This window comes from Cupressus sempervirens, chromosome 7, assembly GCF_028749045.1.
Source record: "Cupressus sempervirens isolate cs-2001-9-10 chromosome 7, ASM2874904v1, whole genome shotgun sequence".
Lineage (NCBI taxonomy): Eukaryota > Viridiplantae > Streptophyta > Pinopsida > Cupressales > Cupressaceae > Cupressus > Cupressus sempervirens.
The window spans coordinates 39,932,299-39,956,856 of NC_143124.1; positions in this window are offsets into that span (position 1 = coordinate 39,932,299).

Consider the following 24,558-nt stretch of genomic DNA (forward strand, 5'->3'; position numbering starts at 1 on the left):
TTGTAACCCACATTTTCTCTAATCTTACATCATATTTCTCACCACATAAGACTCACAGATAGTTCTCACAATAGTTCGCATGTCACATCTAATCATGCAACTTCCACATTATCTATGCAAGATAAGATCTTTACATATACCTTGCACAATCATAAAACTCTGCACTTTTGGCCTTCATGTCTTCACATGCTTGACATAATATAAAATAACTTATGGAATAATATCCACATGATCAACTCAGCATAACTTAGTGATTATTTTGTAACCAAAAAAATTCCCAAAGCCATACAACTCAGTTAATTGTCATGCTCTATTCTACACTATTGAGTGCCCACATTATTAATCTTTGTATAACTTGCACCATACTATCTGTATACACATGTGCACTAGTACACATCATCATGAAAATGTCATAAACCTTTTATCAACTATGCATAAGCTAATACTCTACACATCATCCATACTCTTAAGATCTGTTCTTCATGTTGCTGCAAACTGTCTAATACTTAGAAAATTTCCAATCTCTAAATGCATAAATGAAATGTTGAATGTATATTTCCATAAATGAAAATCATCAAGACATCTAGCTACCCATATTTCCAACATTGCCCCCAAACCCCCATACTAATAATTTGGGGGGAAAATGTGTCGAATAAAGTGAGAGAAATTAACCTCCAAGTCTAATGAGGCTCCACATTACAAAACTTTTTGTAGTTGATAGGAAATTTCTTCTCATATTCTTTCATTAATGTATCTATTTCTTAAATCAATACATCTGGCTTTACCAAATGTAGCCTTCTTTCTTTGCTTTCTCTCTCTACTCCATTAGAATTACACCTTCTACCTTACTTGGATAATGTGAAAATTTGTGTATAAAGTACATTACAAGCTCCTCAAATACTATATTTTTTTCTTCCCTCAATTTTCCAAACTCGCAATATGATATGTGTATAATACTTGCATACTTCTTCACTAACTATGTCAATTATTCAATAGTTCTTCATTGTCTACTTTTCAGTTGTCACTAAATAAATTGTGTTTCTAGTATTTGGCTATATGTGCTTACCCGAGATCTTCCAGAAATTTGACTTTGTTTTCTTATCTTGTCTTGTGTAGTTTCTAATATTTTATATCTCACGAGTTTGTGTTCTTTTATTTGTTTCTATTTCTTTAGCTTTGTATATGTTGATGGCATGCTATTTATAATCTTTTGTTTGCTACTTCCTTCACCTTTAGACTTCTTATCTCCATAATAATTTTCTTATAATTCTCTTCATATGTTCCAAATATTTCAACTCCTTCATCCTTAGCTTTAGTCAATAATTTCTCTATTATTAGTTCCAACTCATTGCCTGATACTTCATAACTAAATGGAGTTACCCAAACCAATCTAGGTTCTACAACTTTCAAAATGCATGAATGTGTGCTAGCTAGAAAATAGACATATCCTTTTAAACTTTCATATGACTTGTGATGAGATCCTATTTATTTTATTTGTTTTCTCTTGTAGTTTTCTTAAGTGAAACCATACTAGGCTATCATAGTTTTGACCTAAAGTTTTGATAAATCAATTGATTCGATGCACAACCAGGTCACCATATAACCAATTCACATTTCCTATGCTAGATAAGTATTTTTTTGACATAAAATTATATGTAGACCAACAAGCATCCATACCTTAGTCCTTGTTTCATGATTTCTATAAATTTAACATTTGTTGATGTCTCAACATTTCACAAAGATTTAACTTCTTTCCTTTGATAACAATATAATATGCTACCTATATGGCTCCTCTTGATATTTTTACAATGTACTTTATCTAATAGATCTTTTATTTAATCACTAGGGAAGTGAACCTTATTTCTTTATCATTGATTGATCTTACATCAAATGTTTTCTAATCTGTCACGTGTCTAACTACTCCTTGAATTCGAATATTGGAGTTTAGATCTTTTGCAAATATGCATCAATTTTATGGTAGTCCTATGACAATGCCTAGGATTTCCTTAGTGATCTCCACTTTTCCATTTTACAGCCATAAATATTCTCCATTTATTCTACTAAGTATTATTCTAATTCATTCTTTGTCAAGATTTTTAGGTAGATGAAGAATGTGTGCTAAGTTGATTTCATCATCACGTGGTCCCTTGGTATTGAAAATTTCTTCATATTCCATTCTAATTTTTTTATTTCCAAATTTTATCTTCTTGCTTTGAAGGTACCCAATTAGATATTCTATTAATAATACTCCATCAAGTATTTATGATAAAGTTTCACCCCAATTATATTCTTGAATTTCAAAAATAATGTATTGTATCATGGTTGATCTTCATCAGATCACATTACCAACATATTTATTCCTTCTATATTTCATTCTTACAAATTGCTTACCACGATCTATCTCTTTTGCCTTTTACATTTTATTTTCTCCTTTTTCTTCTTTGTGTTCACTAAAGTAACTTTGATACAATTTTTTTCTAGACTCTCCTTTAGTTATAGCCTTCTTGGTATAATGGTTATTACATTTAATATTATATTTTAGCTGACTATAACTAAACATCCCTTTTAACTAATAATACAACTTTTAAACCAATTACTATCTCATTGTAACTGGCAACTTTCTAATTTATTAATTGGGACTTTATTAATTATCATTCATAGATATATTTTTGATGCATGTCCTCAAAATTCAACCACTCGTGGTTTCATTAGTTCCTATGATATTCATGATTAATTAATATTTAAGAGTCATATGCCAAATGTTATTCAATGATATTGGATAAAACCTAAACTAGAAGTTAAATCTTATAAAGGGAGATAGTTGAGATTTTGAAAATAAAATGTGTCCCCTTGATAAGATTTATATTCTAGTTTAGGCTTCAGATTTTACCATGTCATTTAACTATAGAAAAAGGTTAAAGTATATAATTTTAATTTGTTGAGTTTTGTTAAATAAAGTTAGTTTTCTAATATTTGCAACTTCACTTAGTCTCTTGAATAGAGGACACTACTTGATCTCTGTACACAGTATTGCATCTGCATTTGTGAGGGTAACATTTTTTTCACTTGCTTATAAAAATAACATATTTTAAATTTTTTTAAAAATATGAGGTACTTATTGTCTATATTTTCAAATAGGTAGGGCCCCATCTTGTGTTTCCATCATATACTCAAAAAAATAAATTGTAAATTTGTATTTTAGAAAAAATGTTCACACAATTTCTATATTGCCCTAGAACTCTTATCTACACTTGTTCTGGAAACATTGTCCCTTCCTCCTATATATAGGTTCTTGATTAGTTTACAAACCTAGTAAAAATTTTCCACAGTAAAATTTCTCAACAAATATGATTAATTTGTAAAGCTATACTTGATGATCTTGAATTTTTTTTTAAAAGATCTTGGAGGACAATAGGAAGAAAAAAAAGTAGAAAAGATTAGATTATAAGTTACACTTGGAAAAATATTGTTATAATATATAGTCAACCAATATAATTGAGACGGGGGAGTGGGGGAATTAGTTATCTAGCTATTACCATAATTATCAACCTTAAACAAACTTAACCATATGAGAAATATAATAAAAAACTAGAAACCATAACAAGATACTAATGGACAATGACACTAGATATGTTATCTAGGGAAACCCTTGATCAAACAGAAAACCTTGATGGGGATGATACCCACAAGATGATGTACTAATATAAATATTCCTTGTTAGAGGATAGACCCTGTTAGGAGTCTATGAAATACATTCAATACATATGAGTCCCTATTAGGAGACTTTGAATCCCCATTAGAAGACTTCAACCCTATTAGGAGTTGTGGAAGACAAATTGACCCACTGTGCAAATAGCTTCAAGGAAAGACCAATGAACCCACTATCCAAATGATCTCTATATTATTCTTTTTAGAATAATAGAATTGTATTGTACTTGTTCTTCCTCTTTCTCTATCCTATCAACCAGACTTTCGCTTCTTTTGATCTTGTAACTAAATCACAAATCTTGCATCCAATAATCCCTTGGATTGCTTACACACATTTACCAAGCATTCTACTCCTTTTTGCACTTCTCAATTCATACAATGATCACACCATATTAAAAAAAAGAAAAACATATTTCCTTCATACCATATCTTCACAATAATTCCTTAAGTCAGCATTAAGGCTTTCCTAATCAATTACAATAAGATAATTAATTAACTCTCAATTACAATAGAAATTTCAGCTCACAGTCTATAAAGAAATTTATGCCTGTGAAACTAGGGCTTGCACACTTGTTGAAATCACCAATAGACTATCCTCTATCCCTAGATGACCTCACATCCCTTTATTACATCTCAGATGAAAGATGGAAAAAAGCATCAAGAATTACTTTCCAAGTACTCTATCTCTGTGCTTCTCTTTGTAAATCATACATATCTTTTTAACATCCTTGACTTGGACTCTATTCACTGAACCTCAACATAAGGACACAATGTAGAACATGTCCATATATGTGCATCACTAGAAAATCAAAGCATTTTTCATACAATAAAGATCTGTGTTTGTTACTTTGCTAGTCTTCACAAACTTACTGCTATGTTGACATCAATGACAAACACACTCATGAATGCAACATGTCAATACTCTCTAATGCTTAGGATATTCCCCCAAAGTAGTATCATCAACATTCATGCTAAAAATCTCCCCCTTTAGCATTGATGGCAACATAGATGAAAAAAATTTAAGTTCCAAGAATACCAAACAATACTTTGTTGCTACTAATGACATCTTTTCAGATCCTCTTCATCAATCAATCAAGTATGAAAGCCTCTGGAATACTACTCTTGATTTGTCTTCTTCTTCTTTAAGCTTGGCAATAGTTGTTCACACTAAACAGCTCGCAATACATTTGGTGCATACCTCCTAGAAATATTCTTGCTTTCCTTACATGAATCTTTCTAAATCTTCCTAATAAGATATCTCTCCCTCATTTAGGTACAACTCTCTCCCATTCATACTTAGGAGATTTTTTTCATGCATATTCTCCCACATTGATAAGAACATAGAGTGAGATCACTTGATCTATAATACCATATCCCATAGTTTGATGTTTCCTTCAAATATATGAATATCCTCTTTACTATTATATAGTGATACTCCTTAGGATTAGCTTGAAATCTAGATACAAACCCAATTGAATTTTCTATATTTGGTTTTGTGTAAGTCAAATATTACAAACCTCCAATCATGGATCTATACTTCTTCTACTTAATTGTAGGTGTCTCATCCTTCCTAGATAAATTGTGACTAGTTATCATAGGTGTGCCAATAGGTTTACAAATTTCAAATCCAAAACTTTTCAACAAGTCTTTCATGTACTTAGCCTGTGAAATGAAAATGCCATCACTATTCTTTACAATCTGTAATGATAGGAAAAACTTCATTTCTCCTATCATGCTCATTTCAAACTCATTCTAAATCTCTTCAAAAAACTTATCACTTGCTTCATCGGTACCTCCAAATATGATGTCATCAATAAATATTACAATTATCAACAAACCATTCTCAATTTCTTTCAAATACAAGTTACTATTTCCCATATCTTTAGAATATCCAAGGTTTATCAAATGCTTATACAACCTTGTATACCAAGTTCTAGGTGCTTGCTTCAAACCATATAGAGATTTCTTTAGTCTACATACCATATCCTTTTCTTCTATCAGAGGGAATCCTTCAGGCTGCTCAATGTAGACTTCTTCTTCAATTTCTCTATTTAGGAAGACTAACTTGACATCCATATAATAAACCTTAAATTTATTTCTTGATGCATAAGCCAAGAACATTCTTGTTGCTTTCATTTGGGCTATAAGAGCATATGTCTCTTCATAGTCCATTCCTTCTTGCTATGAATATACTTTGCATACAAGTCTAGCTTTGTTCCTCACAACTTCACCTTGTTCATTCATCTTATTTCTGAATACCCATTTAGTTCCAATAACATTCTTGTCCTTTGGTCTAGGAATTAATTCACATGTATCATTCTTCACAATCTGATCTAATTCTTCCTTAATTGCTTGAATGCAATGATCATCTTTTCATGCTTCATCTACACTCTTAGGTTCTACTTGAGAAATCAAACATAATTCCTTATTAACTCTATTTCTTTTCATCATGCCTTTTTCTTTTCTCCTAATTATCTATTCAAGAGGGTGATTCTTTGTCATGTTCCTACTAGAGGTAGCAGTTTCCATCTAGACTCTTATTTCATTTCTTAGTTCAGAACTCTATTCTCCTCTTTGCTCAACATCATTCTAAAAAGCATTGTTAGTCTCAAAGAATATCTTAACATTCTTGTTAGTAATTCCAAAGTCATCTTCTTCTTCATCAAAATTATAATCTAACATCTTTTCCTTAGTTCCAAACTTTTCATCAATCTTTACATTTGCACATTTGACTATTCTCTTGCTTCTATGGTTAAAACATCAATATGCTTTATTTTTCAATGAATAGCCAAGAAACATACCTTCATCACTTCTTGGATCAAACTTAATAGTGGCATTATCTCTCTTAATATAAAAATTGCTTCCAAATATTTTGAATTGCTTAACTAATGGTGAATGACCAAACCATAATTCATAGGGTGTCTTGTTGATACCTTTTCTTATCTATACTATGTTCAAAGTATATACTACTGTATTGACCGCTTCTCTCCAAAATGTCTTAGAAATATCATTCTCAAACCTCATTGCTCTTGATGTCTCTGCTACTAATCTATTTCTTGTTTCAATAATCTTGTCATCAAGATAGTTGTCTCTTGATTCCATTCTCTTCACAATATATGTTAAACTCTATAGAGGTGAACTCTCCTCCTCTATTTGATCTTAAACACTTTATCTTAACACTAGATTCATTCCAAACTCTATTCTTAAATATCATAAACTTCTCAAAAGCTTCAAATTTCTCTTTAAGAAATGTTTCGCACATCATTCTAGTGAAATCATCAACAAAAATCATGAAATACCTTTCACCATAGAATCCTCTTATTCTTGATGGACCACATAGATTTGTGTGAACGATCTCCAACATCTCTATGGTTGTAAAATTCTTACTAAGAAATGATTCTTTTTCTTAGCTAGAATACATTCTTTGCAAACAACATTAGTAGGCTTTCTCATCTTAGGAAAATCTCTGACTACAAATGAGCTACTAAATTTCATAGTATTATACAAATTTATGTGACAAAATCTTCTATGCCATAACCAAATTTAATCCACTTTAACTACCAACCATGTCATTTCAGTAGGATTCAACTGAAATACATTACCTCTAGATCTTGTGCCTATCCCAATCAACTTACCATCTCTATCTTTGACAATGCAGGTCTTCTAAGTGAATTGAAATTGATATCCCCGATCCACCAAGTATTCAAAACTCAACAAGTTATGCTTCAATCCATCAACAAAATAAATATGATCATTGTTAGTTTTTCCATTAAGAGTAATGGATCCAATCCTTGTTATATGATAGGCTACATTGTTACCAACTCTAACAATACCTCCATCATGATTTATGAATTTAACAAACTTATTCATATCGCCAGTCATGTGATGTGAACATCCACTATCAATTATCCAATCAAATTTATTTTCAACTTGGTAAACTAGAGCTCTTTGTTCTATGATTTCTCTATCAAGATCATCTTCCTTGATAGCCACAAATTCCAATTCATCATCACTTTCACTTTGACTTTTTTCACCAGATTCCTCATCTTCATATTTGTAAAAACAATTTCTAGGTTTCCTAGGTCTGAACTTTCATTTATACTTTTTATCTCTTTTAGGACATTTAGATGCACAATGACCATATTCATTACAAGTCCAACATTTAAAGATATTCTTACCATCTTTTTCTATTCTCACAAAAAATGTTATACCTTCCTCAATCTTCTTGACTTCATTAGATCTACTACTACTAGCAAAGTCTCCATGTGTTGTTGCACTCCTTGAAAGACATGACCGAACATTAAGGGCACTAAAGGATGTCTCTACCATTGTTAGATCTCCACATTATCTCAGATCTACTTCTGGTGCTTCTAATCATCCAACAATATTTCCTTGGTAAAATCCTTTGTAGAGGGTATTAGTAGTTGAATCATTGGAGCTACTTGTTTGAATGGTGGTATCAAAATTTTCAAGATCTTCCATGCAACCTCATCTTCTTCCATGGTTCCACCATGAGAGTAGATTCCTACAACAATCTCTAATATTCTAACAATATAGTTTCTAATAGATTCATCTTCCATCATTCTAGCATCTTGAAATGCACATATCCAATTCTACAATTGCATCCTCTTTGTATGTGTATCACCTTCAAAAGTAGATTCTAATGCTTTCCAAATTTTATGAGATGTTTGAAGTGACTTTACCTGACTATACTAATTATTAGGAAGAGATGATAGTAATACTTCTCTAGCTCTCATGTTAGACATGAATAGATCTCTCTCTACTTCATTGAAATCTTCAAGCTTTTCTTGTTCAACAATTTTCTTCTTACCTTTCACCAAAATCTAGTAACCTAGACCCACACATAGCAGATGAGTTTTCATCTTGTCCTTCTAATTGTCATAGTTGGCCCCATGAAATCTAGGACTATCCTTTCTACAAAGATTCTCCATGGATCTCTCAAAGCTGTTAAGCTTATCCTTCAAGGACCTTCTACTCTAATACCAATTGTTAGAATATATAGTCCACTAATATAACTAAGAGGGTGGTGAACTAGTTATCCAACTATTACCACAATTATCAACATTAAAAAATCTTAACCATATGAGCAATATAATCAAAATCCATAACAAGATACTCATGTACAATGACACTGGATATGTTAACTAGGGAAACCCTTGATCAGAGGGAAAGCCCTGGTAGGGATGATACCCACAAGATGATGTACTAATATAAAATTTCCTTCTTAGAAGATAGACCTTGTTAGGAGACTAAGAAATATATTCAATACAATGAGTCTCTATGAGGAGACTTTGAATCACTTTGAATCCCTATTAGGAGAGTCCAACTCTATTAGGAGTTGTGGAAGACAGATGGACCACTATCCAAATAAATTTAGGTAAAGACCAATGGAACCACTATCCAAACAATCTCAATATTATTCTTTGTAAAATAAAAGAATTGTACTATACTTCTCCTTCCTCTTTCTTTGTCCTATCAACTAGACTTCTTCTTTTTCTTCTAATATTGTAACTAGATCAAAAATCTTGCATCCAATAAACCCTTAGATTTGTTACACACATTTAGGTCAAGCACTTTGCCCATTTTTGCACTTCACACTTCATACAATGATCACACTATATTACAAACAAGGAAAACATATTTCCTTTATACAATATCTTCACAATAATTCTTTGAGTTAGCCTTGAGGCTTTCCCAATTAATTATAATAAGATAATTATTTAATTCTCAATTACATTAGCACTGTTGGTTCATAGTCTGTACAAAACTTTACACATGCAACAGTAGGGCTTGTGCACTTGCCAATGTCACAACTAAATGTCCTCTATCACCAGCTAACCACACATCTCTTTATTACATCTTAGATGAATGATAGAAAAAAAGAATTAGAAACTACTTTTCGAGTACTTTATCTTTGTGCTTCTCTCTGTAAATCAAACATATCTTCTGTACATCCTTGAATTAGACTTTGCACACTAAACCTTAACATGAGGACACAAAGTAGAACATGTCTATATCTGTGCATCACCAAACAATCAACACATTATCCATACAACAAAGATATCTATTTGCTACAATACCAGTCTTCACAGACTTTCTGCTATGTTGACATTAATGACAAATGCAGTCATGAATCCAACATGTCAATACCCTCCAATGCTTAAGATACCTCCCAAAGTATTATCATCCATATTCATGCTAAAAAATGCAAGGCATTAGATTTAAAATTGACACAATATAAAACAAAATCATAGAGGTACAACACATAAGTGGATTCCTCCAACAACTAGTTAAGAATAAGCCATAAATAAAGAGATAGATTTGATAACCCGAGTCAAAGGAGAGGAAGACCATTATAATAGTCTAGGCAACAAGAAAGTGCCAAAAATTGAGATAGAATTTTGAAAATGCTAAGAGTTTGTAAATGTATGTGTTTAATTGAGAAATGCATTCCAAGTTGCAACAACATAACAAAGATAGTGTAGTATACCATTATTGGTTCTCAACGACCTACAAACTATGCAAGATTGTTGAAAGATTACAAGTAGTAAAATTTTTATTTTTATTTAATTTATGTCACTTCTATTAGATGAAAATCATAGACATATATATGATACTCTTTTCCTCTCAATAGATGACAAAATTTAATCAATGATTTAACCTCTCCAATGTAGTGAGCTCTATGATTTCAATTTGTAGCTTGTGATATTTACCAAAAGTATTTAGAATTTATTTTTATAATGATATGATTGTTTTTTAATTGTCAAAAATTATTAAATATAATATTTTTTATGTTATAATTTAATATAATATAAATTTCATTTTATTTTAACCTAATAATTATATTTATTGTTATATAATATATTAAATTATCAAATATAAATACTATGTAATATAATTAATATAAAATATTTATTTATTTTAATAATAAAATTATTATATATGTTAAATGAAAATCTTAATAATATTATTATTTAGCATTTAAATAAATATGTAAATTGCCATAATATTTTAATTGAGTACTATTGTTATTTCTATTTCTATTATATTATTAAACTCATAATTATAATTTAAAAAAATAATAATTTATGTAAGAACTCACCTATGTTTATGATAAATCATTTAATAATATTTGTTTTATTAGTTTTGAAGTTATCTTTCAATTAATATTAATATTAAATTTTTTTTTTTTTGTGTATTTATTTTTGCAAGGATAAGAAAATAGGTAAATTATTAATGATTATATATTTAAGTATTTTAAAAAATAATAGAAATTAGATAATGGTTAGAGTTTACATGATGGTTAGTATTGTAACCCCACTTTTTGTTTTCTAACCAATTGGCAAAAGTGAGTTTTGTGTAGTAGGCGAAATAAGTCTAATCCTCAATTGTGTTTGAGTCTAGGTCTAAGTCCCTAAGGCTAGGTGATCTCTATCAGATTTTCCCATTTCAACTTCTCTTCCGTTAGAGCCGAATGGGTGTTTGTTTAACTTTTTGATTGGTCAGGTAAGTTAAGTACTTAGTCCAATAGAGATCAAATTTTTTCACTTGATGATCAATCATGTTCCATATCCACTCATGGTGTATCACTCCTTGATAAGAAGCTGTTGGCAAAAATTTGAAAATCATCTTCTCCTCAGTGGGTTTCCAACCCATGAAGGCAATTTCCTGTAAAAACCACTTGAAGATGCATATGGATTAAAATAATGCAAATAGAGGACTCTATGATAAATTGATGTTTGAATATAGAATAAAAATTTCAAGCATTGTTTAGATTCATTGTCATCCAAATATTTAGCACTGGTGGAAAACCTGAAATTGTCTTCTCCTCGGTAGGTTTCCAACCCATGAAGACAATGTTTCACAAATCAAATTGAGGTGAAAAGCAAGATATTTAATGATTCTTAAATAGGTCCTTACACCTGAACCAAGCATTCCCAACTTCCAAAAATATAATTGTCAAAGATTCAACCTAGAAGAAGCATTTGCAAAAAATTGGAAATTGTCTTCTCCTCGGCGAGTTTCCAACCCACGAAGATAGTCTTTTGATTTTTCAAGAAAAATCAAGTTAATGATTAAGTTTGACCCCTATATTAGATTTAAAGTATGGGTATGTGTAGGATCATGGTGTGCCAAAAAGTGGCGATCTAAAAAATTTGTAGTTCTGAAATATCTCAAACCATTTCAAAGTATATTCCAACTTTTTTCCCACCGACCCTGATACTAAATTGAAATAATTAATATCTTTATAAGGTCTACTATATCTTTTGATACCAAACCTATATGGTCAACTTTAAAAACATCCTAAAAATATGCTTTTGGCTTGTTTTTATGTGATTTTTACTTCAGACATGTAGCTGATGACTTTTTTTTCACCAAAATTTGATGAAATGAAAAGAGTTTCTTAAGAATGTTCTTATCTTTCCATAAAGTAATTATTACTTATTTTCTAATGAAGTTACATATAAAGTGCTGACTGACACACTACTTGAAAAAAAACTATAACTTCCAAATGGTACAACATTTTTTAAATCCAAAAGATGCATCACATTCTATGTTTCTTCTACTATAAAAAAAAAAAATGAAAATTTGAATTTTGCAAAGTTTTGAATTAGTTAAGGTGGTCAGACATGAGAAATTTTTTATTCCAAAAATACTAAATTCAAAAATTAATTAATTATTATTTATTTAGAACAAAAATACCCAAAAATATGTGTCACATCCAGGCATGAGTCTACTACTTATATCTACAATATTATTAAAAAATATTATCATTTGATTTTGATTAAGGTGGTCAGACATACATCTACTTTTTATTTTTGTTCTGAAACTTTTGTAATATTGCATTAAAATTGAAAGTTTTGACCATTCAATTTTTATTTTTTTGAGATAAGTCCTAGTAGTTTACAAACTAGATTCAATTTTCTAGAGATTCTTTTGTCTCAATTTTTTTAATATAAAGTTGATAAAAAGTAGAAAATTGCACGTCAAGTTGACATAACCCTTATTTTTTGATTTTTTATTGCCACTTAAGAGCATAGTTTGGTTGACCATGATCCCGCACATACTCGTATGTTCGAATGATATTAGATTGAATCATTAAAGAAGAATAAATATATCAAGAATCTCATTTAGTGGATTTTCCTCAACAAGGTACCCCGATGGTAACTTTTTGAAACTTAAAGAAAAATGGAAAAGTACATAGTGGGCATATAGATAGTAACTGTTGAGCTTAATAGAATAGTGAAAAGACCCCTAGATGTTTGTTGAGCTCTTGCATTTACTATCCAATGGGTGTTTCCTTAAATTTCATCCATGTGGCACAAATTCTAAAGAATAACAGATGAATTGAGGCTCTCATATAAAGATACACAAGCAGTTGAATAAGTTACCAATTTTTCTTTGATTTTTTGTTCTTTCAATATGCATAGCTTTTGAAAAACCTATAACTATTGCATTTGTGCTCTCATTCACTTTCTCGATTCAAAATCTTCTTCACAAACTCATGAAAACCAACTTCATGGGTTTTGATGGGTTAACTGAGATCAAGTCCCAATTGTAGAATTTTATGGAAACTTCCCTTTGCTTCTTTGACATGGCAAACTTCTAGAAAAGGGTGAGATCTGAACAAATACATCCCATTACTGAGAAGCTCTAAGGATGTAGTTTAGTCAATGTCATTTGTTTCACAATTGCAGTCCAAGCCCCAGAATTGATTTACGAATGAATTCATCACTATAACCTAGAAACTAGGCAAATTATTCTATCTAATGATACAATATTGATTTAAATTGATAGGTAAAAAATAGTGAATTGTCTTCATGTGCCTGAGTGATAAGAGTTCTCTAACTTGACTCTTGATGGGGTTACCTCAGAATTCTCAGCAAAGAAAATGATCTATAGAAAGGAGATCATGAGAACTTGGTTCCAGAAACCACAGAGTGTTAAGAGAAAAGTTCCTAAAACTTTGTTTGGAAATAACCTTAAGCTAGAGATAAATAAAATTTTTTTCCTCCTACATAGGTTGACAAGTGAGGTAGAAGCTTTAAATTTAATTGAGTAATACTTCTTTCTAGTTCAAGTTATATGCATAGACATCGAGTACACTGATTGGGTGCAAGAGGTAAGTGAGACTCTATCCAATGTTCTCTAGGCAGCCAAGTTTTACAATACTTTCTATATGTCTTCCTTCTTGATTTACATGTTGGCTTCATTGCAATTATGGCTAGGCATTCCAAGATTAAATACTTTCCGTGATGATGTTAATACTTATGCATTTTATTCATGCCTCCAATTACAAAATAGTTATGCAGATTATGTTAAATTTAATGATGCATTTACCATGAGGATTTGCAGGGCACTATGGGGATGCTCAAAAAGGAGATTGAGCCTAGAAGCCATGGCTACAATTAGTTAGTTTGGAGGTTACTTTATTCAATTCTCATCATTTTCTTATTTGCATCTTATAACATTTGATGGATTTTTCTTGAACCTACCAAGGTATCCACATGACATGATCATGTTGATCGAGATTATAATGCAACTTGTATAAGTGAACATACTGAGTGGAAGGGTGAAGAAGAAAGGCTACAAATTCCCCATGAAATTTGGAGCCTTTAGCTATGATACCTGATTTGATGCCAATAACATGATGAAGGTGTTCAAAAAGAAATATAAGATAGACATGTATGAGGTCTTGAGGCCTATGTTCAACTCAAATAGGTAAGCAAGAGATTTCCTACATATTGGTAGTGTCATAAAATACATCACTGCCATTGTGGATTATTGGACTAATTAAAAATAGGAGTTCAAGAGCTGTGATCGAGCCTTTACAAGGATGACAATACACCAAGTGAAGATGTATAAGGTAAACATTGATGTAGATGGAGTTGAAGATGATGGTCAAAATATGTATAGCAACACTTATTTGACCAAGTTGAAGAACACTCCCATAAGTTTAGAACCTTATGAAGACATTATGGAGGATCTAGATATGATGATAGCTACAATCTATAAGAGAACTAGAAAGTGGCTTGAGTGGACCATGACATGGAAAAGTAGGAGAAAAGGCACAGCCACCCATTCTACGCCGAATGTGGAAACGCCTTCATCTTATAAAAAATGGTGCTTCAAGCACAATCTTACCTCTCACTCAAGGACCCACTCAACTAGTTGGAGGAGGTGATCAACCTCCTAATAAGAACATACCTCTTGATAAAACTTTTCAAGATGCTTTAGTGCCTCTAATTTGAAGAGAAACAAAGACCAAGAAGAAGAAGGAAGAAGAATTGAAGGATAGCATAGTCATTGTGGCTCTCTCACCTCATAGCAGTCCAATTCCATCCATAAGCACTACAATACTCATTTCATGTAGTCCCCAAAAATAAGTGGTTGATCTTGGAGATGGATAAAGTAGTGAAATTGAATATACAAAGTCAGATGAAGTAGAAAAAGAAACATCTAGAGGAAATAAAAAATATGAAGCAAAGAAATCATCTAAAGTAGGGAAAGTGCCTGAAGTTACAAAAATCATTTCTCCAGCTCCAAAAAATCCTTTCTTCTTATCTTGAAAGACACTAACTCTTGTTAAGAAGATAATGTTCAGTGTGGACACATTCAGAAGATCATCTAAGGTAATTGACATAGAATCATGGCTGGGAGATACTTTAGGTGGAAAGAGGAAAAGGAAAGAAGGAGTCCCAAACAAAGAGACTTTATCTCTAGCTATATGCTCTAGGTCAACATTGAATAAAGTCAAGAAGAAGAAGACTCTATTGATTCTTGGAAAAGACCCTAATATAGCATAGTTAACTATGGATATCACTAAGCCCACCAAGGAAGGAAGAATAGAAGACCTAAATACAAAGGACTTTGTATTGCAATCTGTAGACCTCAGAGAAGTTATACATTACACCAAAGTGTTCCTATGGAAGTCAAAAAATAATGTGATAGAAGTACAACTCAAAAGTATCAAACTATCTAAAACTAGAATGATGGAAGAGATTCACGAGCTTAATTTTTTCATTAGGAAACTAGTCACCCTACTAGCATGTATTTTGGAAGTCTCAACCACCAGCGATCCTACAACCATAGAAATTCAAGCTATCATCTCTTAGTTACAATAAGACAAGTGCTTTGGGAAAATTGGTATAAAATTTGTAGGAAAATTGGTAGGGATTGGAGTATAAAACTCAAGTAAAAGGACTTGCAATCATAAAGCTACTCAGAAATGTGTTGAGCTATCATTTTGCATGATGCTTAATGATAGGAATCCTTTCAAACTCCTCTCTTGAAAAGCTAATCTGATGATCAACTCCAAGGTTCTAGGTAATCTTGTGAGCTACTAGAATCTACTTAGTTGAAGATAAATGTGAATGTTCATGAGGAGGCCTTTGGTGGTTTGAAAACTTTGGATGAGATGTAGAATCTACTTACTGTCAAAAAAGAATAAAACACACACAAAAAGAACTATGTTCTTGTATTTTTCTATTTTTAATGAATGCAATCGCATAATGAAACTATATGAATTCATAAATTAACCAAGGAGTTAGTAAAGAAAATAACCAAGACAAGGTTGCTATAGTGGCAGACTTGATAGTTTCTGCTACAGCAACTAACATGATTAAAAATGCGACAGGAAGTTATGTAGAAATATGTTGCAGTGGCAAACAGTTTCTACTACAGGAAGTTTGGCAGAAAGTTAATGTCATGTTTTATGTTTGTTTTGAATTTTAATGTTTGTAATATGTCCTATGATGTGGTGGCATAAATGGAATAGCGTTCATATAAGCTCTCTAATTATAGCAACCTAGGACAACGTATGTTGTTTTCAGTTATGTTAGTTTTCACTTTTTAATTCAAAATTTTGAGTGTATAATAATTAAATTCAGAAAAAAAACAAAGGAAGAGGTAGTCGGTTTGTGCTCAAGTTTAAAGCCATGCATAAAAAAGGTGGTGTAGATTTAAGGATTAGTAAATAATATTTGATGGTCAGTCTGTGGTCAGATTGATTTTAGGTTTTATTTTCTTGAATATGTATTTCAAATATATTGCAAAAGATTCGGGTCAGATTTTATTAAGTTGGTGCAAAAAAATTGTTTTGATAGGAGGTTAGGAAAGTTCATGTCACCATGTTAGTTTTCACTGGGTATTGAAAAAAATCAACTTGTTAATAGTCTACAGGAGTTTTCAGTGGGTATTGAGAAAATTTGTTGGTCAATGGTTTGAATGAAGTTTTTAATCGTCCCTGATGTTCATGTTGCATGTTCTCATTTAACTATGTATAAAGAGAATAAGTTAGTTTATGGTTGAGTTTGGATTTTAGTTTGATTCTAAAAGGTGCATGTGCCCCTTGAAGAAACTTAGTTGAGTGATTAATTTCCTCCTGAGTTTTCCAAGGTGAGGCTCTGCATCAAGGGTGACAAGAAATTCAAGCAAATAACATGAAAAGTAAATCCTAACAAACATAAACTATGGAAAGAATTCATCTATGAGTTAATCTTTCGAAAAGATTAGTGAGTAACCAATGAAAGTAGGAGAGAGTTCCTAGATTTCATTGATGCAATCATCAATGGGGAATTCAATAACCATATGATGTTTCATTTTTCATCAAATCATATAGCCCCGAAAAGTATGCTCATGCAAGACAAAAAGCTATGAAAGAACTATATCTGGATTTCGTTCGTCTTTATACGAGAGCTATATCTAGGTATTTTCCCTTGAATTTCTCAATTATCTCAATGACTTGAGTTTCATCTGGTAAATCTAATGCATCATATTTATCCTTTACTTTCTACCTATAGTTATCCATTTCAATATGGGTTTCTACAAAATCTCTGAGTTTTTTATCAAGCTCTAACGAAGCTTCTTCTATTTTGAATGCTTGCCAAATATCCTCATCATTAGAAACTTCATCAAAAGTCCTTTGGAACTTCTCAACTACTATCTCTACTAGTATCAACTTCTCCTATGCATCATCCTCAAAAATGTCCAGACATGCATTACTATAATATTTCTTATCTTCAAAATTTTGCTCTTGGGCTTGGTCCTTGAGCCTATGAATCTCTGCATGTAATGAAACCATTATGTTATTTCCATCTACAATATTCTCAATCCAATCATCTATTAAATCTAGTTCCTCTAGTGTATATACATCCATGAGCATCCAATACCTTTGGCCTTTTATTGCTTGTAATGCCTGCAAGTCTTTCCCCTAGGTATGCACTTCATCCATTAAACCAAAATCTTGATTCAAAATTGCTTCTAACTTATCCACATTCTTCTGCATAACATGTAATAATTTAAGATTTCCCTAAATAATTAGTAGGCCATTTTTCTCAAAACTTTACCACCATTTTTAATAGGCATTCAAAAATGGATCCAATGGAATTGGACCTCTATCCCTTCTCTGAAATGTTGCATTTATAGTTTCTTCGGGGTTAGTGGGACCCAAGGGGCCAAAAAATTCACTCAAATATCCCTTAGGGATTTTTTTCTACCACTAAAGTGTTATCAATTCCACCCCATCCTACTCTAAGCTTCTAAATACTTCCTTCATCCCTGTCATTACCATCAGCTTTGCAGTATCCAAGGTTGGCTTCCCAAACATAACTTCTTGGATCTGATAATCCCTTGGACTCAATTCTTCAACATTTGATTCTGGAGAAGGGATAGCTATGTGAAAAAAAAAGGTCCTAATTTTGATCACTCATAATAAATTCTAATGCTCGGGCATCCTTTGGAAGTGAATCAAGTTTCCTTAGAACTTCTATCAATTCCATTCTATCCTCCTCCATAGTATTGAATTGTTGTTTCTTGTTTCTTATCACTTCTTTTCTAAGCCACCTTGGGATATGTTGTACTAGGGATATTTCTTTAGAGGATGAAGGAGTTTCTTTTGCAATGCCCTTTCCCTTATCACTCTTTTCTAGAGTCTTCACCTTCTATGTAGGATCCACACTGGGAGTTTCTATTTCTATGGAGTCCATAGTCCTCACCTCTGTATCCTAAGAAGTTTTCTAAGGATGTTCACTCATTTTCCCTTCTTATGACACCTCCTTGGTGGATATTTGTTGTGGGTCTTCCCCTTGTACCTATTCTTCTTCATTTTTTGGTGGAAGAGGAGTAGCTTATCCCTTATCTACACAAAATATGACTTGCACTGGGGATGATGGCACTATCTTGGGTCCTTGTGATTCGGGTCGCATCTAACTCTAATCCTCCTATTGAGGTTGATTAGTTGGAGTGTCTCTAATATTATTCTTGACCAACTTAGTACCCATGGGAAAAAAGTCAAAATCTAACATCTGAAAGACATTAGTGCCCTTCACATCCTACTTATCTATCAACTCTTGCATTTCATCTTCTGATGTAGTGTTTTGCATGGGTTCATCAGGGATAGATGGTGGTATAGTTGTGGAACTTCTCCTCCATCCCTCCTTTGTGGCTCTAGGTAGCTGAATTATCCTATTCAAAGGTAGATTTTACTCTTTCTCCTCATCATTCTCTTCTCCTTCTTCTTCCTCTAGGATAGACTCAGGAACAGATGGGAAAGGAATCACTTTCTTGATCACCCTTTGTCTTTTCTTGACTGGAGTCTTGATCTTTTCTCTCTTCTTAGGCGTGAAAGGGGATGCTTGAACCTATTACTAAGGTATTTATTGAATTTCTACTTGATCTCTTCCTTGTTCTTCTTCTATGAGTAGCACTTGGGGATCTCCTTGAGCTTGTGAAGTCTCTACATTTTTTGGTGCTTGTACATTTTCTTCCCCAGTTTGTCTAGGTGCTTGAATTTCTCCTTCTTATGGCTTAGCTTGTTGAGGAGAATTCCTCTTCCTCGTTCCCTTTCTTTTAACCTTTTGAGCTCGATAATAACCAACTAGCCTATCAAGTTGGTGCACCATTTTTTGCCTTACTAGTGACTGAGCTATAAACATAGGGATGATGACCTTTTTCCCTCTACCTTTAGTTGGATGGGCTTGTGCATGGAAGATTACTATCTCAAGAATTGGATCAAGTTTGAATGGTTTCTTGATCCAATCCTATGTCAATTTAATAATGTGCCTTACCCTATGATTGATGTTAGAGTTTACTTCTCTATCCATCTTGGCATTCATAATAGGTTGGTCACCAATCTTATCTCTGTTAAATAATGGATCAAGTAACTCCTCTAAGTCTAGATGCACAATCTTTAATGGAACCTTAATGCCTTCTCTACTAGATACAAAGTCATCCTACAATAATCCCTAATTCAAGCATTGTAGTCATTTTTTGCTTTCATCCAGTTGTCTTCAATGGCTTCTTCATGGTTTAATGCTTTGCCTGTCAAGTATTGTACTCTCCCAATATTATCAAAATATGGCTAAGGAGAATTATAATCTTCCAAAGGATATTGATCCCATTCACATTCAAAAAATGGGATATCTTTCTTTCGATCCACCTTGAAAGGTCCTATAGTCAAAGGCCACATCCAACATATCTTGTGTTTTTTTCTAACTATGCCACATGCATACAAGAGTTGTCAGGAGACCTCTAGGAGAATCAGTCTATCACTGGGATATCTAGGGAGCTACTCCGGGTTGAGATTTTTACTTGCTACCCTCAAATATCTGAATGTATGGAATTGGATGTAATAAGCTCTGACTAGTGAAATGTATGCAACTTCTTCTTTTTAAATTCTCTTTCTTATACTCCCCTTCTATGAACTGGATTATTGCAAAGATGAAAGCATGTTTTATAATTATGTATTCATTTATTTTCTTTGAAAGCCTCTTTTTGACCAACTAAGGATATAGAATATATGACCATGCATTTGGATCCTACATGTTGCTCCTCTTATAAAGCCTTGGATAATCTGTTGCTCTAGCAACTAGTAGGTACACCAAGTATGATGTCATATAAAATATCTTTTTATTCTTTACCACTACCAATTGCTCTCCCAAGTTCTCACTCAAAGTAGAGGCCTAATCAAGTGGCATCTTCCCCGTCTTCATGGTCTCGATGAAATGCACCATGAAAATGTTCAGGTGTCAGGTTTTCTCTATAAGATATGAATATTGGATAATCTCAAAAGCTTCATCAATGTGTTCCAAGTACCATCTCTCTGCTTGTTCATAGGTTAGCCAAATTAATTGATCTACCCTTGGGAGATGGAATACTTTCTTGATGCTCTTGGGTCATAGATCAAGGATGATCTCTCCTATAATACTCTTGACTACCCTCTCCATAGGAACACAATGTTCTACAAGTGTCATGATTAGTTCTGAAGACTATACTGACACTGAGTGAGATGCTACATTCACTAAACTAGAGTAACTCAGAGTCGACACCATAGTAGACCTTTTTATTGGTTTGTTAAATATCTTCAAGAATTATCCTAAATCCATGTGACAGAAATCTATATCCTAAATCTCTGAGTTTTCATCTTGGAACTATGATTTAGTGGGAATGCCCTGGAACTTGAACACTACTAGATTTGGTGCTATTTTCTCGCCAAGGGAGGATTAGGAAGATGCCATTGTATCTATTAGAAATGCTTTAGAATAACTGAGAGTTGGGGGGGTGGGGGGGGGGGGGGCTGGGGGGGCAGGGTGGGGGGCACATAGGGTGAATCAGTTATTCAAGGTCCTAATGTCCAAATAAAACCTTTTCACTAAGTATAGTGAGCCCATTAAATTATCCATTCATCCAAGCCTAAACATTCCGATTCAGCAGGTTACTATAAATAAACATGCAAGCATAACACATGAAAAATCAACACATAACAATGATTTATGGGAAACCCAATTTGGGAAAAACCACCAGTAACATGCTACTAAATTTTCATTCTTCTAAAGTGATGCCTTCTGAAAGGCTTGCCCTGTTAAAGGCTTACAACACACTATTAAATGTGACCTTGTTAAGGGATTTAACCACCCTATTAGAAGTGGGCCTAGTTAGAGGACTTTAGAACATTCACTTGGAATGTCACCTTGTTAAAGGATTTACAAATGGCTATTAAACCAACCTAAGTCCATAGGATTTCCATTCACCCTAACTGATACAATTGCTAGAGAGTAACAATAAGGTGTTTTGACCTGATTACAATACACAACTTATCTTGTAGATCTTAGATCACTTCTCATCTCATAACATTGCCTGGCTTTCAATCTTTGCAACATTAACAACTTGCGCTCCTTTCAAGCTTGGTCTTCTTGAGTCTCCATGCTCAATATACCAATGCAATCATCTCTCTCTTGAAAACTTATCCAAGAAAAGTCTCAGAACTCTATTCTTCCTTCTCCTTGAAACTTTTCAACCACTTCTTGATTTGGCACATCGGCAACTCTTACTACTTGGTTGTGATTCCTTAAATAGAAATCTAGAATCCTCTTTTCACACTCAATTCTTTCATCCATTAATTTCAATTTGCATGGATTAAGTAGGATTCATTGAATCTAACTCACATCTTGTCTCTTCTAGAAACATATTGAAGAATCCTCTTGAATTCACTCAAAAATGGTTCACATAGAATTTTGTCCCACCAGCTCATCATCCTTATCCTCCATTAGGTTCACAAAATTCTAGGCAACAACCATGTCAGCTCAGATCTAGTGAATCTTTGACATTTACATAATGCAACAACTCGATGCTATATAAAAAACTGGTGCTTGGCACACACCATGTTACTCAACACCCACTACATTTTACTGATGCTTGGCTTCTGAAGTTCACTCAGCACCTAAAATCTACTCAGCACCTAAAGTTCACCTAGCATCTGAACTTCACTCAGCACCTAAACTTTACTTGGCACCTGAACTTCACTTAGCACAGGCTGAAATTTTTTTTATGCTCAGCTCCAACTGAAAACTTGCTCATCTTAAACTAGCTTGCTTGGCACTCACTCATGATCTTATCAAGCTTTGCAGTCAACCTTGATACAACTTATACTTCTAAAGTTTCTAAGTGTGACCAACCTTTGTTTATTAGAATATGTTACCAATACATCATTTAACCATTGTCTTAGCTTATCCTTGCACTTCATTACAAAATCATGATTCAACATTTCCCTTAGGTGTTCTTGTTACACCATGTTGATTAAATCCTCTTCATCAATCAACTAAGTGATAGTACTTGGATCTTATAAGAAATTGTCATAGCTACAATTAGCAGGTTTGACATCAATGACAAAACAATGATTGAAAACATTCTTTATCAACCAACTTCTTTCCTTGCAACAATCTTCAACAATGATCTTTTCAATCAAATTTCCAACAGTATCTACAAAAGAAGTATATCCATTAGTCTGAAATTGGAGAAAAAATGATTAACCATACCCTGATACTGACTTGCAAAAAACCCAAAAACCTAGATTACTCAAAAAAGACATAAAAAACCTAATTTTACCCTGTAATGCAAAAAATATGGAGCACCAGGTGCACCTAATGTGCCCTCTTTTATTTTCAAGTATTTGTTGCACATTGGTGAACCTCATGTCATGCATTGATGTGCAACTCATGCTTAGGTGTGAAGGGTTTTTTAAGAGTTTAAGTACACATAAGTACACCTAGTTTCAATGTTTATTATTTTTTAAGTTTGATTTTTTCACTTTTTTCAAAAAAAATTGGGTGTGCATCAGTGCACCTAGGTAGGTGCAATGATGTGCACCCAATTTTGGGTGGTTCTTTTAGCTTTTTTTTTTGTAGGTCTAGCGGCGAAAATGTGTACCTTGTAAAGTGTGGAGCTATGGTTTGGGTAGTGCAAAGATCTCAGCAAATGAAAATGAAGACAAGGATGCTAGGAAAGAGAGAGAGGGTTATATAGACTCCTCCATATTTTGTACTATGCAGGTGCACAACTATGCTATGATGCATTTGCATATTACAAAATCTCATTCCTCCCACTTTATGCAATTTGGCACACTAGCACACCTGTCGTGGTGCACTAGTGCACTTTTCTTTTTTTCCAAATGAGCCTATTTCCTCAAAAACTATGTTTTTTCATCAATTGGGCTTTCTATTCAAGATTTGATCATGAAATAGGACACTAGATAAGACCTCAAAAGTACTCAGACCCATACTAAGGAATCTGTTAAAAAATAGAAAGAAAGTAAGGGGTCCCCATTTTTGATTAGAAATGGGATGTGCATTGTGGAACCAAAACAAAATGTAGTGTTGAGGCTTGAAATGAAGAAATATAGCTTCTTGGCTAATTGCACTACCCTGTAAATAAAGAAGGCCAAGAGTGAAGAGTGCATGTTATTGTTGAAGATGGTCATCCAAATAAAAGATAAGGAAGCAGTGGAGGCAAAGATTATACAAAAGGGAGGTAAACCCTTATTTGAATGGAAACAAAGTATGCAATTTAAGGCCAAAATTTCTTTAGTAGTAGAAGAAGGACTAAAAGAAATAGAGAGAAAGGTTAGGGAGGAATAGGATAGAAATGATAAATTGCTAAAGGGCCTACACACTAACTCCAAAACCAGTAGACAAGTGAAGGGGATATTAGGAATTGTTGTCATGCAAAATAATTTCTCTAGTTATCTGGATAATCTAATATAAAAATATACCAATCATCAGGGTAGAGTGTCAGATCTCTAATAGCTCAGCGAATGTGTACATGTGGCAATGGAGGAATCACAAGAATGGTTGAATGCTATCAAAGACCTAGCCCAACAACATTCCAAGTGGCTCCTGAGATAGACCAACATTCATGTTCACTGACACAAAGTTCTTATTTTGATCATCATCACCACCAAGGCCTATAAGGCAAAGCCAAGAAAGGGGAAGAAGGTGAAGAGAAATCAATCCCACCCTTTTGTATTTTGATATGCAATTATAACTGATAACTCGC